The sequence below is a fragment of the Passer domesticus genome, chromosome 13 (assembly GCF_036417665.1).
Source record: "Passer domesticus isolate bPasDom1 chromosome 13, bPasDom1.hap1, whole genome shotgun sequence".
NCBI classification, from domain to species: domain Eukaryota; kingdom Metazoa; phylum Chordata; class Aves; order Passeriformes; family Passeridae; genus Passer; species Passer domesticus.
The window spans coordinates 13,239,986-13,265,260 of record NC_087486.1 but is presented as its reverse complement, the minus strand read 5'-3'; the positions used below and the strand labels follow the sequence as shown (position 1 = coordinate 13,265,260).

The 25,275-nt window shown below is 39.4% G+C and overlaps 1 protein-coding gene across 23 annotated transcripts in view; it reads right to left on the bottom strand.

The window, feature by feature from the left end:
* TENM2 (teneurin transmembrane protein 2) overlaps positions 1–25,275 on the bottom strand; it is a 1,348,016-nt gene that overhangs the window by 542,055 nt on the left and 780,686 nt on the right. For 22 of the 23 annotated variants that reach the window (XM_064387797.1, XM_064387808.1, XM_064387809.1 and 19 more), the window contains one exon: positions 11,618–11,716. The gene's annotated coding sequence lies outside the window, so the exon portion shown is untranslated. Of the gene's footprint in view, positions 1–11,613; positions 11,717–25,275 lie in introns of all 23 variants that reach the window. The other variant, XM_064387800.1, reaches the window with a different exon arrangement.

The following is a 25,275-nucleotide window of genomic DNA, read 5'->3' as shown; positions in this document are numbered from 1 at the left end:
CCAGCTGAAACAAAAAGAATGGATTGATGTTCAATAGCAACATTTAAAAAATAATGACTTCTTTTTTTTAATTGGTATTTCATTAGTTGTGCTACAGAAAATTATGTAATAAAATATTAAATTATACATAATTCAAAACCATAATTTAAAGCTCTATTACGTAGCTTCTTCTACAACAGCTATTAATTTTCAGACAGCTCCCATAAAGATTTACTGCATTAAATCACACGAAGAAAGAGTGAGCAATCCTGATTTATACTAAAATAGAGGAAAATGCAACAGCCCTGACATTTACCCAAGTACCCAAGTTATCCTCAGGTACCTGGGCTCATCTCTCATTTCAGTGATGAAGTTGTTCAGACAAAACCAGCTCCTTTATGTCACATATAGATTAGTCTGCTGCTTGCCCAGTGAGCTTTCTGTCAAATCTTTCTGATGTCCCATGCTCACGTGGATTTTATAATGTATTATCATTGTGCTAGCCCAGAAACGTGGAGCTGAAGGGACAGGAATTTGCCCTCCAAATTAATGTAAAAATATCTCAACAATTATTACATTATTACTCAGGCAGTCACACTCCATTCAAATTAAGTTACCTACAGGAATATCCTGGCTGGAAGGAGGCAAACACTTCTTGGAACACTGCACCACGTCCAGGTAATAGCAGTGGTCCAGTTCACCCAGTTCAATATAAACATGCATTGTATAGTTAGAGAGCTGCTAATTCATGAAATAACATTTCAAAATTAATTTCTACTTTGTTACATATGATAAAAATAAACACATTCCTATCTATGTTTGATCCTGACATAAATGAAAATATTTGTATTTGAGGTGAAGGAGGTAGACCTGCAATGTTTTTTCCAATTGTAGCATTGTGTATTTTTGTTTCCATGAGATACAAAAGCTTAGCAATAAATTTCTGTTCAGCCAAATACAATTATTTTTAACACAGCCCAAGTTTTCTTTAAATTTATAACCAACTCCATACATGTGTACATATATGTACATACCTATAGTTGTCTTACCTAATGTCTACCTTCAAATTAAATGTATTTTACCTATATGTAATAAAAAAGGTTGATATGCAGTGTCTGACAATAAAAAAAGACACAAGACACTATCTACAGATTCTGATAGACAGCAAATCAAAATAATTCAAGCAACCAAATGCACTTTGTGGAAGTGGCTTATTTCACTGTGTAGGCTAAACGCATTTTGAGGAAGGATTACATTTTGTTTGGCAATTTATTTTATTGACAAAGCATATTTCATCAGATATTGCTTCGCATTTTGTAGACAAATGCATGTTGTCAAATTTTCTATTTCCTTTGGTGGATGAAAAGCATTTTTGCACAGATTCTACACTTCCCTAGAGAGCACAATGAATTCCACACAACAGCAGGTTCTATGAAGGGGTTTATATTACAGGTTTATTCAAAACAGTAATATTTTAAAGAGTATACCTGAAACACATAACAAAAAATGGTCTTCAGTGTTGGCATGTACATGATTAGGGTCTGTCACCATAATTAATAATCCTTCCAGTAAAATTAAAAAATTAAAAATCAATACCTAATTTTGGGTTCTATGATTCTCATGTAGGAGATATTTTTACTGAAAATTTACCCTTAACTTAGAGTAACTATGAAGTCTTGGAGTGGTTGTTGACGAACATTTAAAGAAAATTACTCTTCATTGCTTTCTTTACTATAAATTTTCTTTTATTCGAGGAATACAGTGTCAACAGAACCAACCTAAGGCAATTAATTCAGATTGTTTTTAAAAATCACACTAAGAACAAACTAACTAACCAAAACAATCTTCTCCCAGCCCCTGACAAACCACACATAAAAAAGGCCTGTCAGGAATATTGATTCCACAAATTACCTTCACATATTTTCATGCACAAAAAACCCTCAACAGATATTATGAATATTCAACCCAGTTAAAATGCATATTTAACCCCAATATTCTCACATATAATTCAAAATACTGATTTTACATGTCTCCTTCTCATTAGCATTAAACTAACTGGAATTCATTCTTTCAATATCAAAGTATTCTTCATGACAAGTCTGTCTTTAGAAATAACTTGTGGACAGACATCATGAAGAGCTGCAGAATTATCAGCTGTTTTACCTTAAAGGGTGATTTACCAGGGAGGTTGAAAAGGCCCCCATTTGCTATGGGAGCATTTGAAGAGCTGTGTCCATGAAACTGTGTAGGCATTGAGAGCACTTTCTTTTTGAGACACTGTTATTTTTTTCATCCACATTAATGATAAAATAATTAGTCATTTTCTTCTAAATTCTCTCTTATGCAAGTGAGCAAATCTATGGACAGTAACAAACAGCTTACATATGAAACAGGACAAAAGAAAATCTGCAATTTCCTCTAAAATTCCCTGTAAGAATGATCCACATTTATTCAAAAAGACCGCCAATATGTAAGCAATGATTTTCTAAAATTCAGGAAACACCAAGACAACTGTTGCCAAGGGAAATATTTGAAATGGCTGGATGGGTAGCCAAGGAGACATCAGGGAAGTGAAATTTCTGCTCTTATCACAAATCAGCTTAGTCCTTTTCCACTTTGTAGTCACCAACTTCCAGGCACTGCTACAGAACAAGGTGTCTTGCCCACAGCCACACTGATGCTGTTATTGCTCCAAGTGGCAAAGGGCTGCCTCGCTGCCTTATCTGCAGCTACCATCAAAGAATTTGCACCATCACTTGCTCCCCAGGAAAGGTCTCCTGGTCCAAGAATTCAGCTAGGAGTGAGCCAGCATGAACCAAGGGCTGGCATGGAAAGCATGACCAAAGAGTTCATACACCTGTTTGAATTTCACTTACAGAAGGTGACACTGGCAGTAAGATTTCATTTAGCTACTCTAATTTCATAGTGCCAACATTTGTTTCACCTACAATAAACTGAGTAAACTCAACACTGAGTAGAAATAACACCCAACCTACTTTAGCAGCCAGCACCAGGCAAGGTCTGCCTACAGACAAGCAGACACCCATTGCAGGCTGCCTCCCTGCCTACACACCAAGCTTTTGTTCTTTTCTAAGACTCTTTCCTGCAACAAAAATTCCTGCCATTTTTGAAGCACTGTCCCTGGCCACAGATGATGAAAGCCTTCCCTTCTGAGGTCCTTCCACAAGGCACCTTCACTCCTTACCCATATAGAGAGGTTCCACTGGGGTGAACAGACACCAGTGCCCATCTCCCTGAAACTCAGCCCTGCCCAAACCATGCTGCTCTGCTCCCTGCAGCACCCTTGAGGAGCTGTGCTAACCAGCCCCACCTCAGCCTACAGCAGACAAGAGATTGTGCACTTACTGAGGAATCAGGGATGGTTTCATATTTGTACTTTTGATTACTCTGCACATCTAACTGGAATGCAGATGGTTCCACCACTGCTTTAGCAGAGCCTGAGGGGCAGTATGGCCTGCTCCCTGAACTCTGGGAAACAGCATTTGGGTAGCCTGCCCATCTCTCTGATGTGTTGGCCAGGTGAAAGGGCCAGGGTTTTCTGCTCACTGCCCCTCCCAGCCCATCAGCTCTGCCATGGAGGAAGTTCTCAGTATTCTTGGCCCTCACACATGCTCCAGATGGTTCTTTGGTAAAGCTTTTCAAAACTACTTTTGCCACTGATGTGTGGTTAAAGGAGTCCCAATCAGAATTATTATTTTCAGGGTTGGAGGGAGACAAAGAAAAAGGAAAACATCAGGGAGAGTACAACTGTGATTAAAGGTTGTGGCATAACACTAATCTTCTTCAACTCTTCCTTCTCGGAGCTTTGCTGGTTCTTGAAGTAAATTCATGTCAAAGGCTTTGTTTTCTTTCTCCTGCTGTGGACGTGCATGCTGCAGGAGAATGTGCTTGTAAAAAAAGAACAGCCAGTTTAGCTCCAGTTGAGATCAAGGTTTCCCAATTTCACCCACCTGAACAACTGTTTTTTCCCCTCAACACTGCTACTAAATCTCCATGAGATGAACTAAACAGATTAACACTATCAGGAATGAAGGTTTGTTTTTTGCACTGGTTTTCAAGCACACATGGGGTCCATGCACATGCAGATATCTTAAATGACGCTCACTCAGGACTAGGGGAGCAGCAAAAGTCCTTCCCTCCAAACTTCAGAGGTGACTCTGTTTCTCTTGGCTGACAGAGACCAGTCCATATCCTGATTCTGAAGTCCTAACTCATTTCTCTCTAAATCTCATCTACATGTGCCAGTTTCTTGTGAATTAGGAAGGCACTTGTGCCCATACAGATGAAAATGACAGATCAGTAAACCCTTTTGAAATCCAAGTGAAAGCTTAAAATTGTACAATAAAAATCTGGAGAAAAACGGACAGTAATTTGAAAAAGAGTATCACTGTAAAAGAAAGTCCACATTTAGAATTAATTATACAATTTCATATTGTAAATTGACATACAAAAATATATATTTGTAAGGCCATGCATATTTAGTTCTTTGTCTTCAAGGCAAACTCTTCACTGACTTGCTTTGAAGTCATAAATTAATAAAACATTAGGTGCACATTGATACTATGTATCTCCTCAATAAACCAGAAATATTCAAGCTCACTCTTGTCTTTATCACACAACTGCACTATAAGAGCAGATAGATTTTAGCTCACCTAACCAGCACAGGTTAACTAGATAGCTATATTTCAATTAAAGAAAAAAGCCAATTGTTGCATATCTTATTATCATCCTAAAACATCTTGGCAATAATTAATAGCCACCCAATTCATAGAAATTGCTTTCCTTATTTTTGAAGCAGCTATTTTCTTTGAATGTAATGACTAAGAGAAAAGAAACATCTGTTTCTGTTGCTAAGGAGATTGACAAAAAAAAATTGGAGATAAGAAAAATATTTAGAATATTTTTTAAAAAGAAAAATTCCTTCCACTTGGTTCAAGTACATGCCTTATAATCACTGGCACAGCCAGCTATCACATAACAAAACACCAGTGTGTTTCTCTTTTTGCATTGTGACTGCTCAACTGCCAGATATTCTGCATATTTATTCAGGGACAACACAGCACAACAAATGAAGATGCCTAGACACATTCACCAGCAACTCTGTGTCTTGAGTAGCTGCAGATGCTCATTCTCCAAAGTGGATATGTGCATAATAAGCTGGATTTCTGCTAAAGTGAGGGAAACTTCAACTGGCCGTGAAATGCGCCACATGACAGTTATGACAAAGCTAATATTAAAAAAAAATAAGAAGATGCACTCTTGTAAAGCAAAAGAACAAAAAACTATCTCTACCAGTAGTCAGATTCTTTTAATGCACACGTTCACAAGGCTGTAATTAACCTGGTGTTGTACAAGCACAGAGCAGATTGCCAGGGGGTATAAAAAGCTGGGTAAGTAAGGATCTGCGTGAAGCAAAGCTGCTTCTGCTGCACATGCTCAAAAAGGTAAGGTTAGACCCATCTTCCAGTAAAAGAAGTGGGCAGGTGCAAGGTAAAAATCAAATAAAAATCTAGTTATATTGAGTTTCTAATTCTAAATTAATTTGATGAAACTCACTCTTAGGTACATTTTGGTTTTCTGTAGTAGATCATGTAAGACAATAGTAACCATGCTCTTTTCCCATTTCACGTCACTCTAAAGGTACCAACATCATGAGATGTATTTATGTAAATGCAAACTTGTAAAAAGCCCAGTGACACAGAGTAAATAATAGCTTGAAGACAACCACAACCTTCCCTGCATACAGCTTCAAGTTCAATGGCAGAATAAGATTGCAGAACAAAAAACCTTTGTGTTATGGGTCATCTTGGCTCCCAGACCTCCTGGAATGGCACGGGGCTCTCCCAAGCCCTACTGCCATGTTCCTCTAGTGCGTGGTTGGAACGCTTGGAGGGCTCCCTGATGTGCAAAACTGAGTCACCCCTGCAGGGTGTCCTGCTCACCTGTCTCTCCCTTGCTGCACTCAGCACCAGCCACCTCCAGAGTGCCACCCGAGCTGTTCCTCAGGCTCACTGTCCCTGGTTCATGTCCCAGCTTCAGCACCAAGCACGTGCAGCTGTCAGTACTGATGGGGTGGTGCTTCCCATACAACAAAATCAGGGAACACTCAACATTTTGATTCTCACTGTGATGGCAGTTCAGTTTTTATCTACTCCTTCTGTTTTCTTTCTATCACACCTGGTTTTTGAAGATCTTATCCAAGCATCTACAGATTCCTCACTAGAAGTTGTGATTTAATTTCAGGCTGATTCACAACTGGGCTGTATTTTGTAACTGTATTTTTGATTTTTACCCTCTACTTTTAGAAATACAAACAGTGCAATTATAAGCAAAGGAAAAACCTGAAAGATAACATCTATTTACCAAAATACCCTTCTCATAAAGATTTCTTTTTTTTTTCTTTTGTTTAATACACAAAAAAAGCTATTCACGAAGGCAAAAGCATCAGCCTGGTCTGCAATGAATGGAACTGAAATGCACCTTTATCCACTCATTCTTCATATGTGTGCTCTATCCCACCAAAAACATTTATCAGACACCTACACAGTCACAGCACCTCAAACTGCAGTCACAAAGTAATTACAGACAGAGGGTTTCTTCCAGGACAGATGCTGACTGAGAACCTTTCCCTTTCACAGGGAAACTATTTCACTCTGAAATAGTTCAGCCCAGGATTCATCATTAAACAGGAAGGGCTACATTATTCTCAAACACCTAGAACTTCTTTTGAAACCCCACCAAGTTTCCAGGAAGACTTCAGAATCAGCTGCACAAAAATCTAGACTTGTCAGTGCTGAGTTTCCAGTACAGGAAGGAAGAAATAAAACCATAAATCAAGGGCAGATTACTGCACCACAGACAGGATTTTATATTTTCCTTCACATCATACCCCTATTAAGTGTTTGCAGCAGGGTACACAGACTATTTCATAGAGAACCATCTGTTATGAGCTGTAATTGTTTTCTTTGGGCTCTCCAAGAATAGCCCCAGAATGCACAGGATGTCATTTCTGGGGTTTCTAGGAGAGACCTGTCCCCCTCAGTCTCACTCTAAGAAGCATTCAGATAGTTATCCTAACATTTCCCTCAAGCTGCCACTCTAGGCCAGCCTGAATACCTACAGCATTTCCCCCCACCCTTTCACCCACACTCCCATACAAGGCAAAAGATGAGTTTTCTTTTTAAAACTATGACACAGATTAAAACTTGCTCTTAGTTAGAAAAATCAAAGGTCAAAACTCAAATATTTTTTCCTCACAGAGCTTTTTTCACAGCGAGGCTCATAACCAACTCAAGTTTATGAAAAAGAAACAAATTATACAATGTCCTTTTTCACACAAAATTTCATATCATATTGAAATATTTGAAAAATACATGAATTATATAATGTCATGGCATAGAATGTAGATTATTGTTAACAAAATTTGTACATGACTCAGAGAATGTTCATAAAATAGCAAATATTATCAGCATCTCTTTATCAACTCTCAACGTTGTATGCTACATAGTAGTCAAAAAAAAAACCCAAGCAAAACAAACAAGAGGACGTCAAATATCCAGTTATCTTTTCCAGTACATTTTTACTTGACCTTTAGTGATAATTTGGTATTTTCATATAGTTAGTTTTTCTCACTACATCCTTCTCAGTCTGAACACTCATATCTAGAGTCCACTGAAATATTTTAAGGTACAGTAATTTATTTTTTAATTATCCTAGGCTTACTGTTCTGCTTGAATTATTCCCATCTTCCATACATCTGACAGAGGCCTGAATTTATCCAAAGTAATATTCAATTTCTCATCTGGTCATGCAGTACTTGGGAAATAGCAGTGCTGCATCTTCTCGTATCAAATCTTGTGTCTTAAAGACTGTTGCCAAATAAATTTTTCTCTCAACAAATATGCTTGCTTGCAGTGCTAAGGCCAATGTGTGGGCATAAATTTAAAACCACTTGTAAAATTGGTTAGCCCCATTAATGCCTTACTGAGCTTCATAACAAAGACAAAAATTGAAAAAAAATGGTACTTGCTGATATGGCATAATTTACAAAAGCATGGGCAACACCTTAATTCTACTTCTTTAATTATCAGATTGCAATGTGAATTTTAATTGCATATATGTCCCTGCTCTTTCCTCAGGCTTAGTTATTGCTGGTAATTCCAGAACAGCATCCATTTTTCTGCATTTAATTAAAAATAAAATTAAAACAATTTTGTGATGCATTGATTCTTATTTGGGAATACACTTCAGGTATGGAGTGAGGAATGGGAGGGCAACACTGTAGCAATGCTGATTTATTGGTTGGTTTATAATTTAGAGTAATTTACTCTAAGTAAGTTTGATGCTTACACAGGATGGTAACCTGCCTTTTCTGCCAAGAGTTACTCAGGAGAAAAATCAATAGCAGAAGTTGCATTGGTTTTGTGGCTCCATTTGTGAGTACTAATACTTATCAAGCTCTGATTGTGAGTTTGTTGCCTAAGAAAGAAAAGATACAAATACTTAAGAACACATTATTTGTCAACTTTTGTTCCCTTTCAAAATCACTGCAAACTAATAAACCCAATATGGTAGAGGCATCCAAGTCTGACAGTAAAAAGAAGGCTTCTTCAGTAATTTGCTGAAGTAGTTTTGACTATTCATACCAATGGGAGTTTACAGAAGGTTTTCAAACCACATAGAATATGCTCTTTTTTTCAGAGTGGCAGCACTAAAAATGCCAAAAAATTTTCATCCTCCAGACCTGGAACTAAGAAGAGCACAGAAGTTGGCAGTGATGAAGAGGCTGTTTTCTTCCAACTCCCTCAGAAGACGTGAATTTCCTGTCAAGATGCATAAAGCTAAGAAACTCAGTCCTCCCCGGAGGATAAGTCCAGAAGGGTTTTGTTCAAGAAGTTAAACCTTTTCCTCTAAGGTAGTTACTTTCTAAAGGCTTTGATCCACCATGATGGGGTGATAGCAGCCTTTGTTGAAAAGAAAGCAAATTTTAAAAAAAAAAAAAAAAAAAAAAAAAAAAAAAAAAAACCAAAACCTGACAAATACGCTGAAATATTGATGTCACAGCCATGGCCTCTGTAGAACACAGAGGATGCTGGAGAAGGGCACAGTGGAGGGAAATGAGTCTCAACAGTGGTTTGGGAACTGACAGTAAGTTTTTGACAGATGCATAAAGAACGTAAGGCAGAAACAGGCAGAGCTGGAGGGCTGGGCAAGCCATACGAAAGGGAATTAACTGGGAAGTTACCAGCACTTCCTCATCACACCAGGAAATCCACCGGAACACAAGTTTAGGAGTGAATAAAGAACAAACAGTACAGACAGCAGGCTGAAAACAAGTGGTGCCACCAGCACACGGACAGAACCAGGGCAAATTCCCAACCCCAAACCTGCAGCTAAGGAAGACTCCCACATAAAGACAGAACATCTCCCAAAAGCCCAAAGCCCAAAATGAAACCCCAAATCATCTGCTGTACCATGCTGCAGGGGATCTCGTGGTGCTGATGCTCCTCCCCTGTCCTGGGGCTCTGTGAGGAGCCCTCTCTCAGCTGGAGGAACTGCTGGAGATCCTCTAAAGCAAATATCTCACTGCCAGGAGGGAAAGCTCTGCTCCTCACAAACAGCACTGAGCTCCCTGTCCCAGCCTGTGTCTCGACTCAAATCAGACCCTGAAAATTCCCCCAGACACAGGATGGGGAGCAAGAAGAAAAGTTTTGCTTCAGTACCTGAAAATCCTTCCCAGCCTCAGTATTTTCCAGAACAATGAAAATAAGTAATGCACAGGATCTAGCCACCATTTTGAAAGTTTAAGCTGGCATATTGTCAACCTCAATTGCTGCAGGAAATTAGGAATTTGGTTTCATGTTCAACTTTGTTACTGACTTACTGTCTGACCCTAGGAGATCATTTGGTGTTATTTTAAAAAACAGACAGCAAAAAAAACCAAACCAAGACTACAGCAGGGGATTTTGAGATTGAGCTATCAGGTGTTTGGAATTCTACCAAGGACCTACTTCTGCAACTTTTCCCTGACAAACTGCTGTTGAGATACAGGGCAAAAGTGAGAGCTTCTGGACCAGTATCTTTTATCACTTAAATGTTTGTTCTCCTGGAATTTGCTGTGGGAAGTACTTGTCAATCTGTTCTTTAACTACTTCAAGATGGGCTATGAAGATCCCTTAAATACAGGAACATATACACAGAGAATATACAAATAACTTATACATAGCCTAGATAGATACATTTATTAAGAGCCAAAACAGATTTCAGGAATCCCTTATTTTCATATTTCTAACCATACAGAAATGGCAGAAAGCTGTCATGAAACTTACACCTGTAAAATAATATAAATAAATTTTAAAACCACCATAATCCCACCAGATCAAGGATTCCTTATACTGAGGGATCTCATTTTTCTCATTTTAATTTTCTTACACTACACAGAATTTGAAAATTTATAGGTCAGACCCTTGGAGTAATTTACTTTATAAGTATGGAGCATCGATCTTAATGGCCTAAAAACTGAAACAGCTCTGGAGTTAGAAAATAACTTTCCAGTAGAAAATACGTAATGACAACCAAATGATCCATTGCAAACAATGCAGAAGAATGTGTTAATTTTCTTCAGTGTGCATTCCCTCAGAATTTGGTGCTTGTCATATTGAAACTCTACTATTTTGCCATGCTTTTCAAGACAAGTGGAACAATTTAAAATGTTGTATTAAACTAACTCCAAATGAGAGATTTAGAAAAGGCACAATCTGGAAGTAGCTTCCCATGAAATACTGCCACTGAATTAAATTACTCGAGAAAGAATTCTCAGGTGTCTCACTGAAAATTATTCTCAGTAAAATTAAAATCCATAAGAGAAGACAGATGTTTTTGGAACATAAGTAGGGTTTGGTTTTGGTTTTTTTTTTTCTGACGGGAATCCATCAACCAAAGGTTATGATGCCTTGACTCTTCAGCTACTCTTAAGCAGGACAGCCCATTTCCAGTGCTGGACACACTGGGACAAGTGTGGCACTTTATATAATTACCTGAATTCCCAGAGCATGTGTAGAACAGTAATTAAATTGTAGGGTGTCTTGTGAGCATCCTGACCAGCAGTTAGAAACCCCATCAAAGAACAGATAATGGGAAGGTTTCTTCTCTTTGTCTTTTGTCTGAATGGCATATATTGCTTATACACAGATATAGAACTGTATGCAGCCAGTCATACAGATTGAACATTTTTGTAGTGTTCAGATTCTGAACGAAAGGCTCATTTGAGTGGAGAAAAAATTATTTTGATGCCAGGATCAATAAATTCCTAACACCCTCACTTGATCCTGAATTTGTCAGGATGAGCAATATCCCCAAAATGAACATGCAGGTAGACAGGAAAAAGGCATATTTCTGTTAGTGGGGCCTTCTGAAGTAATTCAGCTGGGCTGGAAAAGACTGAAGTAGATTCTTTAAAGCAAAGTGCTGAGAAAAATTGCTTTCCTCTACAAAAACACTTTCCTGCAGAGATCTTCCCAGGCACTTTTGAAGCGTAGATGGAACCACTTTGGCCAACAACATAAACACAACTGTGATCAAACAGCACACAAAACTCAGGTTGTGAGTACTCACTGACCAGGCAGTGCTCAGTCTGGCAGTCCTTAGGGGTTGTGTCTTTAGCTCATCAGGTGAGAGGGAATTCTTACTGTGGTAGGCAGTGAAAACCAAGATGGATCTGTCAGAAAGAAATAAGTATAACTTTCAGAAAAAAAACCAAACAACAAAAAAAACCCCTGTAAAACCATAACAATAAGCAAAGGCTTGACCATTAAATTTTATTTAACAGTATTTATCTACTACAGTTTTTAACCACAAAAGGACCCCACAATCTAACCACACCAGAAGTAAAAAATAAACCTTCTAGATTCCTCTTTCCATATGCTTCCTGTTTTCCCTCCCCCCATCCCAAATGCAGACACTCAAGCACAGAGATTGCTTAGTAATTTAATTTTTACACTGCTAAACTAGTAAATAAGAAAGAACCTCATCTTTTCTACTCAGTTCAAAAGAACAAAAAGACAACATGAACTTAAGCAGCATTTCCCACAAATTTAGCATTGTGACACTTTTTCCACTGGGCATTTTTAAAACAAAAAGTTTAAATTAAAATAGCCTTAGATGTCACCACTTCACAGACCATTTGCTTTCTCTGCCAATTTATTATTTTCTTTCTCAGCATGCAATACCTTCTAATACCTGTTAATTCCCACATTTTGTTCAGGATTTCTATTATCCACAAAAGTGGTTTTGGAAAAACAAGTATTATCTAATATGTCCATAGCCTCAGCAATTTCCACCTGGTCAATGAAACAATCCAGGCAGAGCCAAAACCATATCTAGGATGACTTGGAAAGAAACATATGTTTCACCTTGCATTATGAAACTGAGCAATAAGAAAAAAGGGTGAAGAAATGATTGGTCATTCTGCCAAAGAAATTCAAATAGTTGATAGCAGCCCACTCAAAAAACCACAAAATCCTCACAGGCTGAGAGGGGAGCAGACATGTTAACCGTCAATATTAGAGCCAAATGTTTCATCATATGTACAAAAACCAATAAAGACAAGCTAATTCTTGTTATGCATGAAATTTTAAGCTTTCTTTTAACAGTGAGAGCATTTAACACTGCTTTATCCGTGTCTTTCACTGAATTTAAATTAATGGTACTTATTTTTGGTTAAAAAAGAAGCTTGATGTACTAGCACTGCTTAACTGTTGAGGTTTATCTCCCTGGAAATGAATAGGAATAATTGTATTCAGGCCAAAAGCTTTTCATAAAGCATCTTTTTTTTTTTTTTTAAATAAGACAAAGCATTGGATACACATTGTTCATTAGTATCATGTAAAATCTTTATGGCCAGAATCGTGGCATAAGATTTTCTAAGAATATGAATCAAGGTGGAAAAAAAAAAAACCTCAGTGCTTTTAATGAGAAAATGTGAAAGCTGAAATGCAGATAACCTCACTAATTAGGGTTTGGGATGCAGTCTTTACTTTCATAATCTCCTTATTTTCACTATTATGCTTACTTTCTTTTGTGCAATCCTATCAACCTATGCTTAAGTGGAAATTACACTTCTAATACCTCCCTCCTGCTCTGGTAATTCTGTGCCGTTTACAGTATTTGCTTACAATTTTTAATTCTTTTATACCTTCCCCTGTTTGTGTATCACTATTTCAGGAGCTGCTGGATTTGGAACAGCAAGACCCATAAGAACAGTGCTGGATTAAAGAGATACAGACACTGATGGGCTACCAAGAAAAATAATAATTAATATGTGAGAGCTAAAATCTACCAAGTAAGAAAACATCTCTGAACCTCAGCAAAGCCCACCTCACCCAGGCTTTTCAAACTGCTCCCAGGGAGCTGCTGGCTCACTGAAGGACACGTGGTCACTTGGTGACCTCAGCTGAGAAGGTTTTTGGCTTTGGAGCCAAGGGTGCCCCTGCTCAGGCTCTGCTGGGGCACAGTCCCTGCTCACCTGGAGGGGACAGGCCCAGCCCAGGCACTGCCAGCCTGTCACCCCCCTTGGCCACCGTGCTGGCCCTCACTGTGCTGCTGGAGTCACCTCTTCACAGGGAGCAATACGTAAGGAAGAGACAAGAGCGTGCAAAAATGACTTTAAAAATCAGGCTGAAGTAAGTACACAGCTTTTCAAAGTCACAGGAGATGTAAAAGCATATGACACTGTAAAAAAAGTGCAATACAGCTACAATTTCAGTTCTCAATTTCTCCTTTGCCCTCTTTATATGTGGAAGGTCCAAAGAACAATGAAACCTTCTAACTCTAACAGAATAAAAAAAGAAACAAACAAAGCCCAAACAAGCCAAACAAAAAAACCCCACCATAAATCCATGTAGAAAATTAGTTAACAAAAATCAAAACAGGTTTCGTGTTTCATTACAGAGTTGTCAATAAAGTACTTGTTACCAAGACTGACTAAAAATGCAGTCTGACAAGTTCTAATATTTTTTTGCCTTGAAGTAGCTTTCTGTAAGAGAGCAGGGGAGAAGTGTTTGTAAACATCGACCAGTATTTACAAACAAGCCAAACCAAGCAAGAAAAGAAGCAAAGTCAAAGGGAATGAAGTTGTTTCTTTCAGACATCTCTTAGAATAATAGCGGATTCTTTAAAAATAATTTTAGCAGGTACTACATAAGCAGCATTAAAATGGAGTGCACTGTTTCTCAGAAGATAAGTGACAGTGCAGCAGAGTTTGCCCATTTCCATAATTCCTCTCCACATCATGAACACTAAAAACTCCAGGGCTGCCCATCTGCAGCAATGCCACCCTCAGGTCCCTGCTGCCATCCACATCCCAGCCAGCCCAGCAGCTCTAGGAACCTCAGCAGCAGGGCTCAGACCAGCAGTATGGAAAGGATTAAATAAATGGAAGGCAGAGTTGCAAATTACTTGGAGTGCCACTGGAAGAACTGATATAAAAACCCATAAATTGAGTACGTGCTGCAAGATCTGGTCCTTTAGAGTAATCTGCCAGGACTGCCGAGATGCTATCTACGAGCAGTCAGACATTCAAAAACTTTGAGAGAGGATTTGGCACACTCGATGCTGTTGCATGTCTTGCCCTTGGTAATGATTAATTAATGAGTCGTGGTTCTTAGATGAAGGTTATAGATTACACACACAGTAATGATAGAAATGAAATATCACAGCTGCAAGCATCTAAAAGCCAGGGAACAGCAAAATCTACATAACACAGACAACTTGTCCTGGCTGGTACATACTCCACTTTTTATTAGTAGTATTTTTAATTTCTTTTTTTTTTTCTTAGTCAATAGATCATTTAACACAAGGTACTCAGAGCTTCACTAAATCAATTTCCTGTTCATTTTTGACACTGCCGGCCCCAGGCCAGGCAGCCTCCCCAGCTCACCCTGCTGCTGCTCAGCACCAACCCCTCATGCTCACCTCTCCCCAGAGAACACCACTCCACTTCAGCTGGCTGAGATCTTGGCACAGGAAGATGGAAGAAGTGTCTGCGAACACCATGTGCCCAATTTCCCTTGCATTTGGCATTACACAGCACTTTGCATGCTGCAGGACAGGTCTGGATGCCTTCAGCTGTAAGCTCAGAGTGATAAGCATTTTTACATACCCAGTAAATAAGGGACAAGTACACATTTGCTGGCCATGCCAACGCAGAAATCTGTAATCTGTCGCCATGCAGGCAGCTGTGGGACACAGCAGGTGCAGCTCCCCTCTCTCCTCCAGGCTGCAGCCACAGGAACACAGCAGCAGCAGTCACAGCTTTGTGTTGGGGCTGCAGAGGCAGCGCTGCTCCCACCAGCAGCTCCTTGCACCCAGCTGTGCAAGCCCTGGCAGCTCTGAGCCAGCACAGGCACGATGGGTGGCTCAGAGAGCCTGACTGGGCTCTCACCAAACCAGGCCTGACTCCTCCTGCCACGGCTTTAGGCTGCAGTTCCCCACTCTGGCTCGGTGCATTGCCACGAGAGGGAACACACAGCAATGTCCTCATCAGGGGCTCACAGCTGATGGCACAGCTGTAGTGCAGGACAACACAAACCATTTGCATTATATTGCACGCCCCTAACAACCTGTGTGATGGACTTCACCTCAGCAGCAAGAAAACCCAAACCAAATGCACAGCACTGATCTTACAAATGCCACCCTATGTGGGATCCAAGACTGATCTGCTCTGAGACTGCACCAGATCAAAGCACTGCACCAAGGTTCTGAAGAAAAGATACCATCATGCAACTCACACAAAAGCCAGGACAAATTCAAATTAAAGATCTCTGTTTTGGCTTTTAAGTCCTTGACTTTCCTCACTGCTTCATCCCCACCTCTTTTTCTTTGTTAACTTGAATAATTGCCTTGCAACTGAGCCAGTGTTTCGAAAAACACAGAGAGATGCCTTGCAAGAAAAACGGGTACACAATATTCAAAAACCAAAACTAGAACTTTCATGTCAACTCGTTTTGTATGAACACAGCTACTTTATATTCAATGTATAGAGTTATCATCCTCCAGAAACTTATTCAAACTAATGACTTATAAAATTCTGAATATACCAACAAATCAGGGAATATCTACAATTTCTATTCAGTTGATATTTAATACAAATGCCAATTACTTAAAGTGATAGTGATCATAACATAGCACCCTTGACAAATAGGAGTAAAACTTTCAAAAGATGTTTTTCTTCATCTTGACATCAATACATATAATGAAAATTGGGTTTATGAGCTGTAGTCCAAACTTGAAAGAAAAAAATATTTTGTCTTCCTATTAGCCAGCAAAAGATATGAGAGAGAGTGGTAGATTAGTAAATGGAAATTAACTGAATTCTGAATAATGAAAAATAATAATAATAAAGCTTTTAAACAGCCACAAAATTATAAACATTAGTTTTTTTTAATACATTACAGCTGTAGAACAAAAAAATTTCAAAAAGGATGCCACTATCAATTTCTCAAGTATGTATCATAACAGATATATTTCCAAACGTCTAGCTTTAAAACAGCATCATTTTTTCTAATGAGTATTAGTAATAGTTGAAGACAACACCTTTTATTTTCAAGAGAAATTTTGGATGAAGTCAGCAAGAATGGGAATGACAGCAACAGGAAAAAAAAAGAGATCATGGCAAACATCTAATAGCATTGCTTTCAAGAGGCAGAGAGCAAAAATCACAGCTGAATCACAACAGAATAAAAAACCCCAATACACCACTGAAGTAACTTTGTAACATCTTCAGAGACATAGCAACCTTAATCCAAATAAAAAGAAAAGCAGTAAAAACGAAAAATATACCAGTCTGACATGTCTACTGAAATATGAATCCCTAGGACCAGAAGGAAAGAGTGCAGAAGCTGAAGGGAAGCACCATGGTCATCCAAACACGAAGACCATGATTTCACACAGAAATTAAAGATGCTGCAGTGGAATGACAGTAAAAGTTGGTGTTTAACAAGCAGCAGCTGTAGGAAGAAGCCAATGCACCAACAAATCAGGACAGCTGACACTAACAAAGCAAAATTATGCTCAGTGAAAACTGCATCATTCACCAGCACTGCTGGGTGGTTCATCCATGGCCCATATCTGGTTACAAACCAGAGCTTTGGATAGAATACAGCCCCTGGATAACAAACTTCAAAGACTCTGTCCTGTTCAGGGGTATCAGGAGCAAGAGGAAGAACCTGAAAGGAAAAGGCACAAAGAACTCTAGAGGAGAAATTACTAAACTAAATATTTTCCTATGTATTTAAAAAAAATAAATATATATATATATCTGAAAAGAAAGTTGTTTGTTTTTTTCAGAACAGGTATAGTGCATATTTAACACCTACAAATAATACCTCTTGTTTACTAACAAAACAAAGGACTGGAAAAGCATCACGTAAACACTAAACATCCATCAATAATTTGGAGAGTAAAGAAGAGGCCAACGATGAAGAATTCATTTATTTCTCAAGATAAAAAAAAAAAAAGGTGTTGGAAGGAGGAAGGAAGGCGTCGGAGTGAGATGCATGAAAGGCACCCTGGCACTGGGCAGGGCAGCATAAAACATCCTGGGCTATGCCCACCACAGCTGGTGACCCAGTGAGGCCCCAGGCTGAACAACCAAGGAGAAAACCACTCTCTCTTGATACCGAGTTTTGGTTTAGATTTTCTTTTTAAGTAGCTCAGCTAACCAAAACATTAATCAATGTCTCAGCAGAGTACAGACCACAGCATAAACTTCAGCAATTACCGATTCAAAGAAATGATAGAAACAAACAGCCAAGTAGATAATAACCTGAAGAAATTAATCAGGAGCTCCACTTGTAAGTGTGAAAATAAATATAACTGTATTTACCATTACTTTACTCAGTGAGTTTCCAATAAAAAAGGATAAAATAAAACAGAGAAAACACTAAAACTTACAGCCCAAGTGCAAGAGTACCATGAACTTCCAGAGCTACTGCAAAGCCTCAAAGATGGGCATCATGGTCACCAGCACCAAACAGCAAGAGACAGTCACTTAGGGTGAAAATGGGAACATCAGGAGAGGAGGAGAGGGAACAGACAAGGGGGTTGATCTCATTAGGCCAAACACAGAGGATGGCAGGAACTGGGGCTACCAGAGGTGAAGGGAGGATCAGCAGGGCAGGGAGAAGAACTGACCCTATCAGTCCTTGAGCGCTGCTGGGAGCAGCACCCGAGGTGGATCTGCAGCCTTGAATCACAAACCACCCTGCAAGTCAAGTCCTGCCCTTCCCTTCCTTACATTGCACCAAACACTACGGTGGAAGCACCTGAGGCAGCTTCAAGCATTGGGAAGCTTTCTTCAGGGGGATAAAGGGAACTCTGCACCCATTCACAGCACCATCCCCAGGCACCACTGAAATACAAGTGTAATTGGGGCTGGATACAAGCAAAGCTTAACATTCCACTAAATTAAGAACTATTCCAACAATATTTTATGAAAAAATCAATAGTAACTGCAATTCCAACCACAGTCTGTGGATAAGAATTGTTATTTACAGGCTTACTGAGATGAGCAGTATATTGTCTCTTTAAAAGGGATGAATAAAGTTACATCAGCAGAGTCTCTCTCTCATTCAGAGATTTAACTGTGTGTATGTATAAATACCCATTTCTTTCTATAGATGAAGGGCAGCTAAACTGAGTTGTGCAGACATGTGCATTTGAAAGCATGGGAAAGGTGCCTCTGGCTTTATGCAATCTTGCATAGGAGTCCAGAGCAGCACAACCACGGTGGTTCAGCCCTTTATGTTAATGGTCAAGCCCTGATGTGCTTTGATTAGATCAGAAGAGAAGCAGCAATACAGCCCCACCTTCCCCTGCCCTGTCTGGGTGCCTGAGGAAGGATTGTGTCCCATGGCATCACTCGCAGCCGGGAGAGCACTGAAAACAGCAAACAATGCACTGGATTTACTTCCCTTTGACCATATGCCACCATCGGAGGCAAGGACACCACAGAGAAAGCTGCAAGGCATGTTATCTGACCTTCCTGACTCTTTTCATACAAAACCCAGGAGACATAAACAGAACTGGCAGTAGTCTGGTTCAAAATTCTTTTTTTTCCCCCCATTTTTCTCCCCTCCTTAAAAGAGACAGTTCTTTACACAGCAAATGCACATTTGTTAGGGAGTGCTGGGGAGGCCACAGGTTTACAAGGATTAAAGCAATGGCAAGAAAGCTCCTCACAGAGTCCCACTGAGGCCTCCGAAGCAGGCAAGGCCACATCCAGCTCCAAAAGTCCCCAGACCAAAAGGGCTGCAAGCCTGGGAAAGCCTAAGTGGCATTTCAATTATGACTGCCTCTTGTCCTGTCCCCAGGCATCCACTTAGGGCCATCGATCTGAGCCAGGGCAGCCCATCTCGTATTTCTAGTCCCTTCTGGCATCTCTCTTACTCCAGACAGAGACAGACAGGAATGATTTGGCTGATAACTAACACCTCATTTTGATAATGCCTTCTGCACTGGCAAATGCAGACAAGAAGTTATATTTTCACCTTTCCCCAAGCTGTTAATCCAACCCCAGAATATTGTCAGTACTTCAAGCACTATGCATCACCTGATTTATTTAGACCCACAAGATATTGTGATTCAAAGACACAGAATGAAGCCACAACACTGAAAAAGAGGCATTACAAGATGTTAATCCCCTTCAGTAAAACAGCAGATTTAAAAAGGAAACAAAACCAAAAAATAAATATCAACAAAAAACCCAGCAGTAAAAATCCCTGCAAAGTTCACAGTTGCTTTTTACCCTTTCACATTTTTAGCAGATCCCCTTTCTTCAATTAGACTGCAGATACTGTTTTAGAAAGTGTCACAAACCCTACACATTATCAAGAACTGTTTCACCTGTCAATGTGTGCTGTGCCTCATCCAGATGAGTCGGCCGTGACCAGAAACAGCTGCAGGAGCAGCACAGCCCCTTGGTGCTGATACCTTGCTGCTAATGAGCATCACCTGCATTTGCACTCCTGTCTGCTTAGGAAGTGGGAGAAACTAGAAGGAATTTTTCATTCCTCTACATTTATCCATATTTGAAATGTCTAAATAGGGTCTGAAACTGCCTTTATTGACCCTTCTGTAACTCGTGTTCTAACATAACTACTGTAATGAAGTTTTCCCATCTTTTAAGTGTAGCTCTAATAAAACAGGGGCGTAAGAACACACGGTTGGTTAACTCGTGACACAAAATAAAAGGCCAACTGCATGGCAAGCCAGAGCTGTCATGTGAAATTAGGGCATATGACAACCCTAATGTGATCTGAAATTCAGATTTCTATTAGGCCTCATTAAGCAGTTTAGAGAAATTCTTGCTTATTTTTATTGGGTCTTTTTATCGAATTACTTTTACAGAATGATGTACATAAATACAGAAAGCCTTTTGAAATAATAAAATATTTTAGTATTAAGTTTTTTTCCAAGTCCTATCACCTCTCAGCTATGCAAGAGAAAAGGCAAGAGCCTTCATCATTAATTAAATATTAAAACCCCTCAAAATTGTGATTAAAAAATCTGGCCTACATATTGGCTATTTCTTCCAAAATGATCCCAAAGCAAGCAGTACCCAATATTCAGAGATTTAAGCAGCACTTCGCCAGTTATCTTTTAGATAAGGGTTATTTATCACATGATTAAAGTAAACGTACTTGTATAAATTGCATTTAAAGATTGATTTACTTTTTCTGCATAGGTTCTGTTTATTGCTGTCCTCACCTCTTACAAAACCTGTCAACTCCTCAGCTGAGGGCCTTGATACAACACAGCAATAAAATGTGCCATGTGTAAATGCTTGTGGCTTATCAACTGTCCCTCACTTACAGAAATAATTCTATTTATTCATTAATCTCTGAAGAGCCACATGCACCTTCTTTGCTGGCATCCAGCTACTGACTGTAGTTTATTTGTCTGCAAAACATTTGTTTTCAGTACATTTATATGGTAACTGCTGCAATCTAAAATTCTTTTTTATTTAAAAAATATTTCTCAAGATACTTTTGTTTGGTTGTTTTGTCTGTCTTGGGGTTTTTCTGGCTGTTAAGTTTCTTGGCTTGTTTTTTTAATAAGCCTGTGGGAAAGTAACACAAAGAGAAAATTTGATATCCACCAGGAGATTTGGTGTAATTCTTCTGCTCCCAGCCATCTCTATCACTCTGCACTGAGCAAACAGGACAATTTTAAAACCTGCAGGTGTTTTCATTAAACACATATTGATAAAAAATTACTGTGCGTGTTTTCATTTTTGCAAAACAGAAAAGACTCAATGCACTAAACGAGCTTAAAGGCCTCACTTAAGAGTATTGGTATTTGAATACTGAATACTGGATAGCACTGAAGTGAGCATAAATACACTCAGATAGGATTTTCAAGTATTAAAAGCTAAGACAGTGAATCTATACATAGCCACTGAATGAAGCAGAGCTTAAAAGTACACCAATTGCTCCTAGCTTTGCTAACTTAATAATAGGCAAGAATGGCTTCCCCGCTACAATGAAAAATCTTAAATGCCCATACATACAAGGGCAGCTCAACTTCTAGGTAATAAACCCCTGGAAAATGTAATTAGCACCTAAATTTCAATGTACAGAATTTCAAATGAATTTCAATATTTTGAAAAATACTTGGTTAAGAAAAGAAAATTGTGAGTTACACTTAGATGTTCGGAAATCCAAACTATTTCTGATTAAAAAAAAAAAAAAAAACAAAAAACCAAACCAGATAAAATACAAGACTTTATAAACAGAGTGGTTGATCATTTGTAACATGACAAAAAAAACATTCCAACATGGTGCCTTATGTACCAAAATCACACACTCCTGGAGGGAGGGTGCGCCCGCACAGAGCTCACTGACAGGACGAGGAGCAGTGGGCACAAACACCAGCTAGACACTGCTGTCCAGCACTGGACCTGGCGTCTCCATCTGTGGAGATGCTCCAAACCCAGCTGGATGTGTCCTGAGCAACCTGCTCTGGTGGGCCCTGATTGGGCAGGGAGCCAGACTAGAACTCCAGAGGGGATTCTGGAAGTACAAGGAACTGGCAGGACTCCAGAAGCTCCTTCCACCTAAAATTTTCAGCATTCGTCTTCCGCTTCTGTTTTTGGTACGCCTAAAGGCAATCACTTCAAGCTGTCCTCAAGTGCAAGGGCTACAAGATACTAAGTTGCATACGTGCCCTTAAAAAATAGTAAGGGGCTAAAGTCTCCATTCCTGATCTGTGCTTGCTTTTTATCCAGTTAACAACATCACTGATGACCACTGCACTTGATTTGCAAAACAAGAGAGAAAGAAAAGAGCAGCCATTTAACAAAAACAAAATTAGTCTCCCAAAGACCAGTCACCAGAACAAGGAGTAGGGAATAAAAACTCTTAATATCTGCTTGTCCATTTCTGTGAAATTGAACAGGGGGCAATCACCTTGAAGATATTAAATTGCCCTGAGTACTGGGAAAATCTGTCAGGTAGTAAAACAAGAGAGTTGAATTATCCTCCCCTCTGAGATATCTGAGGCTGTAACTTGGCTACCTGAGCAGCTCCCACCCAGCACCCAGGGCCAGGCAGAAGTGCTGCTGGTGACAGGGCAGGAGGAACCCGAGGAAGGTTTACAGGACAGAAGGAAACAGGAACTGGCATTACTGCAGGGCAAAAGGGACAAAGGGAAGGTCCCATGAAATGTGAGCAAAGATAAACTAGTAAAGCCTTCTGGTGGGAGGCTTGCTGAGGGGATTGGGGATAAAGGATAGAAACCTGCAGGCAGCGAAGCTTCATTAATTCCACTAATCACAGAACAATTTGTTTTTAGGAAAGTATTTTGGTTTGTTTATTGTTTGCCTTGCAAGAATGAACAGGTGTCTTAATATACTCTGCATGTGGAGTAACAGAGGAACAGCCAATACCAAGAGCGCTCTGTTCAGGCTCAATTTATAAATGGAAAAGTGATTCTGCATTCAACAGGAAGGATAAAAACGGTATCCTGCTGTTCACAGTGGGAGACAGAATTTAAATATCCTGTAATATAATTTGGTACATCACCACATGTCAGGCTTGACTATCCTCATTTACACCAGTAAGCTCTTACACAAGAACAAATCTTTTCAATCCAAGGCAGTAACTTCTGATTTACACTGGGACAAATGAAAGAGCGTGAGGTGCTTCTTATTATAATAAAATTTGTCATCTCCTGTTAAATGCATTATTGGCAGATATAATCATCTGTTAGCATTGTATTACAAGATAAAAATATCGGCACCGGATTGGAAGGGGAAATAGATTGTGATTTGCTCTTAAGTAACTCACACTGTCATCCACAAAAATCAGTTAGTGGGTTGTAGTGTTCTCCAATTTCAGTTGCTTTTTAATTAAACGAGTAAATCAAATCACAACTGAAAAGAAATGAGAAGCTTTACACTGGGGGGAAAAAAAATTCAAGGATGGTTTTAACACCCACCATTATGTTCAATTTCAGATGATAGAAGTTCAACAACAAAGGTATAATTTCTTTCAGTAAAGTCACACCTTAAACTAAACAGGGAATGTATTCTCCCGTCCACCTCCCAAATTCTTCCACTGTACAACAGCATCAGGCCACAGACAGCTTGCAGAAGACAGTGCCAACAAAGCACCAATCACGACAGAAACACCCCTTGCCTAAATGGCACTCATTAATATTTAAAAGAAAGAAAAATCTCCTATTTCTGGTCCAGGGCAGCCGGCCGGGCGGGCCCCAGGCTGAAGTGCCCTCTGCTGGCCCCGCGCTCGGATGGGAACGGGAAACTTCATCACTCACACTCCTCCAGACACAGAACTGAACCGCAGGAACTTGTTCTCCTTTACCTCTACAATAAGGGAAAGGTGTGACAGGGGGTTTAAACCTCCCAGCAGGAATTGAAGGTCTCTTGGCTTGGCTCAGGTGCTCTGATTCTGTGGGTGGGGGAGAGCAGATGAATGAACAAGAGAATGACCAAACAGGTGAACTGAAGAACGCCAAGAGAGCAGGCAGCTATAGTGATAAAGCAGAAGATGAAATGTACAGGAACAGACTGCAGAGGAGATTCAAGAAGACCGAGCACACACAAAAAAACATCCATGAAATAAGTAAGCCGTTTTCACTTAGGCTAAATTAGATTTCAGCCCTGAACTTCACAAGGGTGATGAAGTCAGATTTCTCCACACCACTTTTCTATGGTCAGGAGGTGGGCAGGTGATACTTTATTTTTTCCTTCTGAACCTTCAGTAAATCTACAGATGCCTATATACTCGAGAGCTGCTTCCTTTGATTCCCCTAAGTTTCGCAGCAATCCAGTTCTTCAGAAGCTCAGCAGGGGTAACAGAAGACTGGTGTATCTTTGAGGAAGGAGGACAGATTCAGCCAAAGAATATTAGTTATGTAAAGCAGTAATAAACTCCTCAGAGATACCTGCCTGGACCTGAGAAAGAGCAAATTGCTGCTCCATCTTTTCCTGCTCTTACCTTGCCATTTAGATCCAAGAAAAAAAACAACACAGAGAATTTTTTTTTCTTTCCATTAAAGATTACAAGCCAAAAATCAGGAGGAGGTTTAGGGCTGGGTGTCCTTCTAATAGAGATGAGCAACAAGACTGAGGCAGTAAGAAAGATCAGAAATAAAAACCACAATTAAAACTTAAAATTGATCTCAGGCTGCCCCCATAAATCTTTCATTATTCCTACCATTATCATTAGTTAGACTTTTATAATAAAACAAATACCATCCTTGAAAGGGCAGGTAGAGAAATCAGCTTTCATGCTTGCTAACTGAAAGACCTGATAAAGGATAGGAAGCATTAAGATGCATCCAGATCATTAAGTCTTTGTCTTCAAAGAATTTTCATCATTAGCCAGTTACTTTTCATAGAAATTTTGGAAGCATGCTAAAACACATTTTATTCTCTTCACATTAACATAAACTCCAAGCACTGGAAAAAAACTAACTTCCTGTGTTTTGCTAAATCCAAAGCAGTTTGATGATTTTTAGGATCAATCTTCTGTCATCAATTAAAGAGGGAGGAACAATCAGGATTAACAGATTTAGCCAAAATACAGTCACTGGCATTCAACCACATTCCAATAGTTGCAAGTTTTCTGAACTAGAAATTTATTTCACTATCTGATGCAATTGTATGAGAAATCCAGTTTTTAAAAGTACAGTCCATTTCATAAAGACAAAGGCAAGCTTATATCTACATGGCTAAATGACCTTGAAATAATTAAA